A 10,274-nucleotide genomic window follows, 5' to 3' on the forward strand; every position below is an offset into this window, starting at 1 on the left:
CCGGCGACTGATCTGCCTCGCCAGGGAAGAGCGCAATGATGGTGCCAACTTGGGCCAGTGAAGCAGCGTCCTCCACAACTAGATTGAAGAACAAAAAAACGACAGCAACTTGTCTGTTCCCCTTCCCCTAATTCCCCATCACTGTTCCCATCCCCCCAATTACCCAATAAAAATCTTTAAAATAATAATAATAATAACATTTTCTACAACTTAATATTATTCATCAGTATTAAGAGTCGGGGGGCGATGGCTCAGAACACGTCAAAAAACTGTCCCTCAGTTACTAACGCTTGGCTTTAAAGTGAGCTATACCCCCTGGATGGGCGTGACTAATAGAACACAACAGAACAGATGTTGCACCCATTTCTGACCAGGGCCTCAGTGACCCAGCAGTTTTCACTTCCTGCCTCTCTCGAGTGGTCGTTCTAGAGACATTGCTGCGAGAAGCCCACACCACGTGGGGAAGTCACATGTAGGTGCTCTGGTCCACAGGCCCTGCGAGCCCCCGGCCAATGAGAGCACCAACTGTAGCCACGGGTATGCACCATCTTGGACGGTTCACCCAGCCGAGCCTTCAGATGACTCAAGTCCCAGCCGCCATCTAAGATGTCCAAGGAGAGAAGGATCCCCTGAGCCCAGTCAACCCCCAGAAACATCAGAGGTGTGTTCATTCCCTAGGGCTGCTTTACCCCAGTACCACAAACCGTGTGGCTTAACACACGTTCATTCTCTGGAAGTTCTAGAGGTCAGAGGTCCCTCTGAAACCTCTAGGGGAGGGTCCTTCTTATCTCTTCCAGCTTCTGGTAGCCCCAGGCAGTCCTTGGCTCAATGGCAGCATAATTCCAATCTCTGCCTCCATCTTCATGGGTCCTTCTTCCTTCTGGGTCTGTCTGTCCAGATGTCCTTATTCTTATGAGAACACCAGTTATACTGGATGTGGGCCCACCCTAATGAACTCATTTTAACTTGATGACATCTGCAAAGATCCTATTTTCAAAGAAGTTATATTCACAGGTACTGGGAGTTCAGGCATGTCTTTTGGAGGGATACAATTTAACCTCTAACAAGAGGTAATAATAAATTGTTGTAAACCTCTTCATTTTGGAGAAGTTTGTTCTGCAGCAAGAGGAACCAGAACACTGAGTGACATTCCTTCAGCGTGTACCCGGTACACCAGGGATGCAGCTGGATGTGTCCGGGAAAGCCAGCCTAGGGTTAAAAAGTGGATATGAGGACAACTGAAATGCAAATAGGAGTGTGTTTGACCTGGTTTTAGTACAGAGTTGTTTTATTTGTTTCCCTCCTTCTGGTATTTTCTTCATTAATCTCTACGTACTTTTACAAAATTCAAGGTCTTCATTCTAAGCCTATTCTACATGAGGAACAATGGCTGGGAGCCAGCAGACTGCTGTCTGTCCCTGACTGGTTGTGTGATCTCAGGCATATTAACCAGCCTCTCCGGGTGTTACTGTCATTCATTCAATACTCATTTATTAGGGTCCTGTAATATGTTGGTGGAAGGGGCTCAAGAGTTCATACAGCCCAGACTCTCATCTCACAGATCAGGAGCTGCGCCCTGGGGAGTTTAGAGACCTGCCAGTCATACACTAGCTGTATGCTGCTAGTATTCATCTGTAAAATGATGGGTTTGGAACAAATTTTCTCCAAGCCTTTTTCCAGTCATTAAACTGATTCTGATCTTAAAACCATGGATCTATATTTTACCCATTTAAATTAAAAAAAAATACTACATTTGATTCAGCTGAATGCATTTCTGAGACTCAGAAATTGTGACTGCAAAATTATGTCACCACAATTTCCTTAACTTTGATGCTCGTGAATTATGAAGCCAGTGAACAGCAAGCTTCATCCAACCATCCGAAGCCAAAATGACTTTTTTTTTGTACTTTCGTTTGTATGACTTTGACGGTCCTGTTTTTACTAATCTTAATCATGTCTCCATACTTTTAAAAGCCCCCAGAATACCTTAACATGGCAGAGTTGAGTCATGGGGCTCATCTGTGCAGAGCTCAGCCTTGGAAAGTGCACCCACTGCCTGATTTAATAGAAAAAAATAATTATATGCAACTGACATGCAAAAAAGTGAGTATATGAATATACTCATATCATTTATATGATACTTATGTGTATGATATGTACTCATATTCATGCATGAGTATGCTCAGAGAGCATCTTCTTTGAAAATAGGAAGAAATCGCAAATGTGTGGCTATGTGCTGGGATGGATAGACTGTGGCTTCTTCATCTTCCAATTATGCCTGGTACCAGAGTGCACAGGCTTAATGATCTGCAGGAACATTTGTATGAATGAATTGCTTGTGGAAATGAAAAGTACATCGCACGAGATATAAGTTAGACAGTGACACAAAGCATGTGCCAGGTAAAGAGATATCTTTATAATGTGTCATGAGAAGACTTGGATAAGTGAGATGGACACAGTTTAAGACTGTATGTTCTGCCACGGTAGCGAAAACGGATTGTATGAATTACAATGAAAAAGTCATATTGTAGAATGAGAAAGTGCTTGCTAAGCTGTCAGAGCTCAGGATCAACCATCGCCGGCTTCAACTGTTGAGAGTCCGCACCAGGAGCACGCAGGGAAGCAGAGACGACCACTTCTTTGTTCCTGGGCACTCCTCGGCCTCTCCCTCTCTGTTCCCAAATCCTTGTTCAATGCATTTCTACAACACTTGACCCATGTGTGGTCATTATTAGTTTACAGTTCATGTCCTGTCCAGGCTGCGCGTGTCTGTGGAAGAGAAATTACGTCTTAACTCTCTTCGTGTCCTCAGGGTCTGCTGGCGCCTCGGGTATCGGAGGTGATCAGCGAACCATCTTTCTCCAGTGCATCCACTGACAGCAGCAAGGATGCTGTGGGTGATGCAGACGTGAAGAGGCAGCTAAAATAGTGTGGACTTGGAACAGAACAGATTTTTCCTCCCAGGCAACTACGGGTAGTTAACAAATTTGCGATTCGTGTATACCTTTCCCCATCAATCCCTGTCTCCTGGGGGGTGACTTCCAGCCTTTGGACTGTTTGGTGAGGTGCTTTGTACCCGCGGCCTCCTGTGCTGCAGCCTGAAGCGCAGCCGTCTCTGTAAAGCACCTGCAGCTTACTCAGAAGGCAAACTGAGAGCTGCCTTGGACAGGTTTACACACACACACACACACACACACACACACACACAGCTTCCGCAAAACCCAGCATGATTCAGACACAGCAATCATGAAACAGAGGGAAAATTTGTCAAGAAAAAGAGTTTTAGAAGCAGAGATCCTATTGGGCCTCTGTTAAGGACAGACCTCAGGTGTCACCTGACAAACGCCTTCTTGCCCTGATGGGAGGGGCCACCCCCAGCTCTGCCCCTGCTTCGGGCTACTTCTCCTCTAAGAGCGGCAATTTCTGATGGACCAGACCCAGGACACTGGGCCCACAGCCACCTGTCCCCACTCTCCCTGTTTCTAGAACAGGGACACGTGAGGGTCTGTGTTCTGGCTCCCCGGACCTGGGTCAGCGGTGCCAGAGGCCAGGTGTGTGGCTCGGCTACTCCAGGTTTGCACAGGAGGACAGGAGCCAGCTGGACAGCTAGTTTTTAAGGTGGAGCTGGAATTTGCTGGGTGAGAGCCTTCCCCATAGTTCCTGCCAAAGCCTGAGCTGGCTACACTGGGGCTGCCTCAGAAGTTGTACCAGAAACTTCTTCACAAATTGTCTTTTCCTCCCTGATCATTTTTGCCAGAACAAATGAGAGCCTGGTTCTGCTTTTCAAACAGCTTTGGGTCTCACAAAATGCACTTGCTACCAGGTGGCAAGTTTTACAGGGGCCTCTTTTTTCCCCCGTTCTAGTTTCCTTTCCCACTGCTTTATATTAAGGGCACCTAGAAAGGGCCCAATAAGTACCAGCCAAACCAATGAGTGATTCATCACATTTGCATAGTACTTTCCATTTTACAGAGTAGTTTCACATAATCTTCTCAGGAGAGGTAGGCCCCCGCCCTTCGCTCACTCACAGGTCTGGCAGCTGAAAGTGTCTGGGGAGCCCTACTCTCCTCTAAGGAAGAGAAAACGTGAGGGCCTCGAGCCCCACCCCAGAAATTAGAAGACTGAGAAGGAGCAACGCTGTGAGGCTCTCAGCGACCTGGGGGCCCCCCCGACACAAGTTCAAGGGAGAACTAACCGAGCCAAGACGCACCCTGGGAAAGCAGCAGCACCAGGTCCAAGAGGGCAGCCAGCAGGAGGCTGGTGCAAGCGCTGGAAGGAACCCACAAATGTGGAAGGAAAAACTTCCGTAACATCCAGGTTGATGAAGCTAATTGATTGACATGGCAAGGGCTTATTGCCCCTGACAACCTTCCATATGATAAGGGGGCCTTTGGAATCAAAACCAACTTTGCAGCAGAGTACCTGTTCAAACCACCAAAGATCGCATTTAAAACAAAGATCCATCACCCCAACATCGATGAAAAGGGGCAGGTCTGTCTGCCAGTAATTAGTGCTAAAAACTGAGAGCCAGCCACCAAAATTGACCAAGTAATCCAGTCCCTCACAGCTCTGGTGAACGACCCCCAACCTGAGCACCTCCCTTCAGGCTGACCAAGCTGAAGAAGACTCGAAGGACTGTAAAAAATTCTGTAAGAACGCTAAAGAGTTTATTTACAAAGATATACGGGGGGAAAGCGACCTGTGGATTAAAATCTGCCGCAATTGATTCCAGCAAGTGTGAGCAGAGACCCCAAGCAGTACAGACACCCCGCAAAGCAGGACTCTGGAAAATTGAGACGTGCCACTGCCCGGCGTTTCTTTGTGGCAGTTACTAACTTTCTAAAGTTTTCTTCATCAAAAGTGGTCTAGGTAACCTGTAAAGAAAGGACTTAAAATTTAAGATGTTCTAAAAAGAGAGCAAGAGAAGAGAACTAACCTAAAGGTGTAGTATTGGGTGCCACTGTGGGTCAGGCACTTTCGAAACCAAGTATTTACATTTAATCCTCACAGTAGTCTTATGAACAGGAAGGTTTTCCCATTTCACAGGTGGGGAGATGGTGGCCGGGAGATACTCACTAGCTTTCCCAGGCTCACCCCGCGAGGAAGTGACAAGTCGGGCTTCAAGACCCCGTCTGTCTGCAGAGAATAACTGAATGTTCCTTTTGATTCTAGCAGTAAGCTCCATTTTCCTGTGCTGGTTCTAATATACTGTTTACGCAGAAGGCTCACAAACTTCAAGGATTAGAAAATTCTGGTTGCGATTTACTGAGCCAGAGTTCAAAGTAAGTACGTTAGAGCACTCTTCTCAGACCGTGGACCAGGGGGCAAACATGTTACCCGTCTGCCAAGATATAAATACAAAAACTGAGATGAACCACTTAAAAACTTTTAAGGCAGGGTCTTTCAACATCAGCACAATTGAGGTCTTGAGTGGTACAATTCCTTAGTGGCAGGGGCTGTCCTGTGCACTGTAGGACATTTAGCAGCATCCCTGGCTTCCACCTACGAAATGCCAGTTAACACCACCCTCTCCAGTTGTGACAGCCAAAAATGTTTGGGACATTGCCAAATGTCCCCGGGGAGGCAAAAAAAAAAAAATCACAGCTCCCCGCGCCAGTTGAGAACCACTGTTTAAAAGCAATTTGGCGAGAGGGATTTTATGTCTGTTCCATCTAATAATAAAAATATTGGGCCCTGAAGTTTTGTATGTCTTCGTTGTTTTTTAATTTCATTTTTTTTCCCCAGTAATTCGTTTTTATTGATTTTATTAAAGTACCGGTCTGCAAGGCATTGGGGAAATAAAACGCAAAACCAAGCTGCTCTCTCACCATCAGTGGTTTGAGGAGCCCTGTTTGGAGGAAGAATACAGCCAGACACCCCGAAGGCCGTCAGGTTCCGGCCTATCTTGACCCGTAGGTGTAGCCTGTGAACCTAAATACAGCCTTTTCACATTTCAGTTTATTTTTTTAACCATGCAGCACAGTCACAAGGCACAAAACTGAAAAGGCATAACCCCTGCGACATGGGCGCCCTTAGGTTTACCAGCTTCTGGTCTGTGCAGACGGACACACGTTCATGTCCTCTTCCTCTCCCCCTGATGACAGACTTTCAAAGGTGGCAGATCTTTTGCCATTTCAGGCCACACTGCCACACACGCATATATCCTTGTACACGCAAGCCGGAAGCAGGTTTGACGGATGACTCTGCAATTATAATACTTTCAAGCTCTTGGCAATGCTAGGTTAATTGTCCAATTGTCCCTGTTGTCAGTTTCAGCTCCATATATTAATGCATCTTTCTCTGATTACAAAAGCAATATATGCTTATTATAAAAATTCAAACATCACTGAAATACGTAACTCTAAATGTAAAAACACCTGATATTCCCACTGTGCCCTGCTCCTCACCATAACTACTGTAAGTTAGTCTTCCAGAGTTTCATGTGTGTGTGTGTGTGTGTGTGTACCTACACATGTATATACACATATTTTTAGAACAAATGGGATCATGTGTATTCTGTTCTATAACTAGTATCCTTAGATATGAAAGGTTACATACAAAATGCCAGACAAAGGTTTCTACTATGAAAACAAGAACAAGTCAAAAGAATCTGTAAAGCAAAGAATTAGTATGAACACACCTCGCTACGGATTTTAGAAATCCAGATTTTTAAAAAATCCACCAATGTGTGGCCATATGGTAGGTAGTGTGTTTATTTCCTTGAAGTTCACCCAAAAGAATTGTTCTCATGCAGTATTTATTAAAATGTATGTTTTCTGACTGACAGTATTAAACAAAACAAATATTTCCCTGGACTAGCCTAAGTATCTTATTAACTGTAAATTGCATTATGAGAGATGCAATCAATATCCTTCTGGTATGCGCTGCTCCTAACATATAATTCTAAACCACATTATAGATGGAGAAGCCTGCATCACATTTAACAGGCTTTGTCTTGTCTAGCTATTGTTCAGATTTCTTCATCCAAACCCTGCAGTCTGAACTGAGCATTAATTATCACCGAGGGCAGAGAAAATGTCACTTAAAAAAAACCAAAAACCCACCATTGACAATCACAGGTAAAGAAATGGCGCCTTCAGGTTTAGATTCATTCAAATGATGTTTTGAACATGTTTTATACCGTATGCTCTGAGCTGGGTGCTGCAAAGGCAATTAAAATGTAGTCTCTGCCCTGGCAGAGATTTCTGACAAGGTAGTCTCTCCCTTTAAGAAAGGATATACTTTAAAATATGCTACTATTTAGTGATTTAAGCTCGAGTACTGGCTCTCAGGCAAGCATTTTTGCTGCTTAGGTGCATATTAATACCCCCTTCTCGGGGTAGACATCTCTCACCTCACACAACAGAATTTTTTTAAGTTTCCTTAAAGTGAATTTCTGATAAATGAATCCTTCCATTATAAAATCAGATAAGCTTTCCACACACACACACACACACACACACACACACACACACAAAAAGCAGTCTTTGAATGTAAGAAAATTATAATTTAAAAAGCAAGCATCTAACAATCGCATATGCTGAAAATGCAAGCTTAACAGTATACAGTATTTAGCGAATACTCAATAAATTTTCCTTGTTGAAGTAACATATTAATGATGATAATATTGGCCATAGTTTTTAATTCCCCTTTGTCTACAAAAGGTTTATTTACTTAACTAAATCTGACTCTGAAAATGTCTGCACAACCATCAGAGCAAAGGGAAACATATCTAAGTTTATCCAGAAACCCTTGAAACTGTGTGTCTGTTTCATATCCTTGTCCCACTGTAAATACTGTAGTTTTGGGAGTGTTAGGATTTGGTTAAGTTCTACTTTACCCTCAAACCTCCTTAAATATTGAGCTATATCTCTAACTAAGGCTGTTTTTTATAGGTTTTGCTTTAATTCCACTTCTAGAATTTACTTTCTTCTAACCAATTTATTTGGTAAAGAGGGAAGTGCATAGATAGTTGACTAGTTTCGTAAGACTACAAAATCTAATATTCAGTCCTTAATATGAGTGGTCTGATTTCTAAAAACACACCTATCTCCTTACTAATCTAGTAATTCTGACCCAACAGACACCACCATTTCTCTTGCTGGGGAGGCAACTCCAAAGCATCTGCAATTTTCTCTGATAACATCATCTCCAGGTGATCAGAGACACCATGGTTGCACACAGACTCACAGAAAATACATCCATATGTGTACAGATACGTTTAAAACTACTGGAAATGCTGAATTTAAGATGCCACACCTTTTGAGCCAATTTTGAAATTAATATTAACTCTATAATACATAACTGAACCATTTCTACTGATTTTTAACGTTACCCATAACAACTTTTATGCTACCTCTACTCTTATCCCAGAACTTTGTTAAAAAAGTAATCCTTATAAATCACCCAAACTCTACGTTTGAGGTTAGGCCCCTGGGGAATACTGGCCTATTTGCTTTCTGACTCAGGTTGTCTCCTGTCTGCCTGTCTGTCTCTCCCATCTCTTCTCCCAGCCTCCCCTCTATTTAAGAAGTCTTTCCTTCCTGCTGCCAGCTCCAGGTGGCAGTGACAGCCCAGCATTTGTCTAGCTTGCTCTGTTTTTCTTTCTGCACTCACATTTTATAGCTAAAAGCCTGTGTCCAGTGGCTACGTCGGAGGTCTGTGGGGAGAAAGAACCCCGAGTTCCACTCGTCACTAAAATAAGAAAAATCAATTAAACCACTGCCATATAATTCACTGTAATACTCAAATGTACAGGCATTAGATTATAAGACTTCCTTTGTAACGAGGGACATCTGTAGCCACCCTGAGACAATCAACTGACAGCATCATCACACTTAAATCTGGACCTCACATATACGCACTCAGCACACACAAACACACAGGCTCACACACATGCACACACTCTCACACACATATACAACACTCAGCATACACACAATCACTCAACTAATGAGGTTTTAAGCCTATAGGATCTCAAATGACATTGGTTAATGTAGTAGCGCAGGCTACTACAATGTATGGGCTGTCAAAATCCACAGATGAATTGCCTAAAGGGTTTCCATGGTAGCGAGCAGGCTGGGGCTGCAAGTTCCTGCTGAGGTGTCTGCCCCACTGGCAACTTCCTTGGGATGTCTCTCTCCTCTGTCACTGTCCAGGATTGGCCCCCATCAGGTACTAGGCCCTCCCTCCAGAACTTTTCTGATGAACCCAACATGATCACTTACCAAGGGCTACATAGGATGTCTTGGAGCGAGAGGGAGCAGGGATTGGAAGTTTGGTTTGGTGGGGAGGAAAGCTGGGAATTGAGCTCCCGCTTTGGCATGTTGTCATGGGCTGAGCTGTGTCCCCCAGAAGCTTAGGCTGCAGTCCTAACCCCCAGACCTCAGAATGTAACCTTATCTAGAAAGAGGGTCTTTGAAGAGGTAACTAGTTAAGATGAGGTCATATTGGAGTTGGGGCCCACCCTACTCCAACATGACTATGTCCTTTCAGGAGAGAGAAGACAGACACACGAGGGAACGCCATGTGATGACGGAGGCAGAGACAGAGGAGGAGGCAGAGATTGGCATCGTGAAGCCGCAAGCCAAGGATTGCCGGCAACACCAGAAGCCGGAAGAGGCAAGGAAGGACTCTACCTAGAGTCGCGGAAAGAACGTGGCCCTGATGACTTGGCTTTGGACTTCCAGCCTCCAGAACTATGAGACAATCGAGTTCTGTTGTTTTAAGCCCCCCAGTTTGTGGTACTTCGTTATGGCCATCCTAGGAGGCTGACCCACATGTGGAAACCGGGAGACACTGAACATGTGCCCTCATCTTGCTGAGACTTTGTCACTAAAATAAACTGGCTGTGCGGCAGGACTGTGGGGAGTGCTGAGGAGATGATGTGGGTGAAAAAAACAACAACTATAAAACTCTGGTTATATTTTGTGTCTGCTCAATTCTATTATAAAATAAGCTAAGGAAGAGTGAGGTGGCAATTAACTGTCACTGGCCCTTTGTGTTTCCTGCTGAGGACAAATTTTTTCACACTCTGAGAACATCAACAAATGGTCCTTGTGCCAACAGCCCTGAGTTACAACTTCAGGAAGAAACTGTGAAAGCAGCACATACTTTATGCCTCCAAGTGGAAGACCAGATGAGGACAAATTTCATTTAAGAGAGCCCCAAACCAAGTCTATCTACCATGGTCCTCAGAACTGACCTTTCTCTCTTTCTGGAAGGTCTAGGTGTCTGTTCATGCCACCTGTGTCAGCCTTTCTTTAATTAGTTAC

At 44.3% G+C, this 10,274-nt stretch overlaps 1 protein-coding gene and 1 pseudogene across 6 annotated transcripts in view; one reads left to right on the top strand and one right to left on the bottom strand.

Annotated features, from left to right (window-relative positions):
* The window catches only part of EZH2 (enhancer of zeste 2 polycomb repressive complex 2 subunit), a 112,078-nt gene that overhangs the window by 82,427 nt on the left and 19,377 nt on the right, over positions 1-10,274 (bottom strand). The window lies entirely within an intron of this gene.
* LOC109395446 (ubiquitin-conjugating enzyme E2 L3 pseudogene) lies at positions 2,392-4,710 on the top strand (annotated as a pseudogene).

This window comes from Hipposideros armiger, unplaced genomic scaffold, assembly GCF_001890085.2.
Source record: "Hipposideros armiger isolate ML-2016 unplaced genomic scaffold, ASM189008v1 scaffold_470, whole genome shotgun sequence".
Lineage (NCBI taxonomy): Eukaryota > Metazoa > Chordata > Mammalia > Chiroptera > Hipposideridae > Hipposideros > Hipposideros armiger.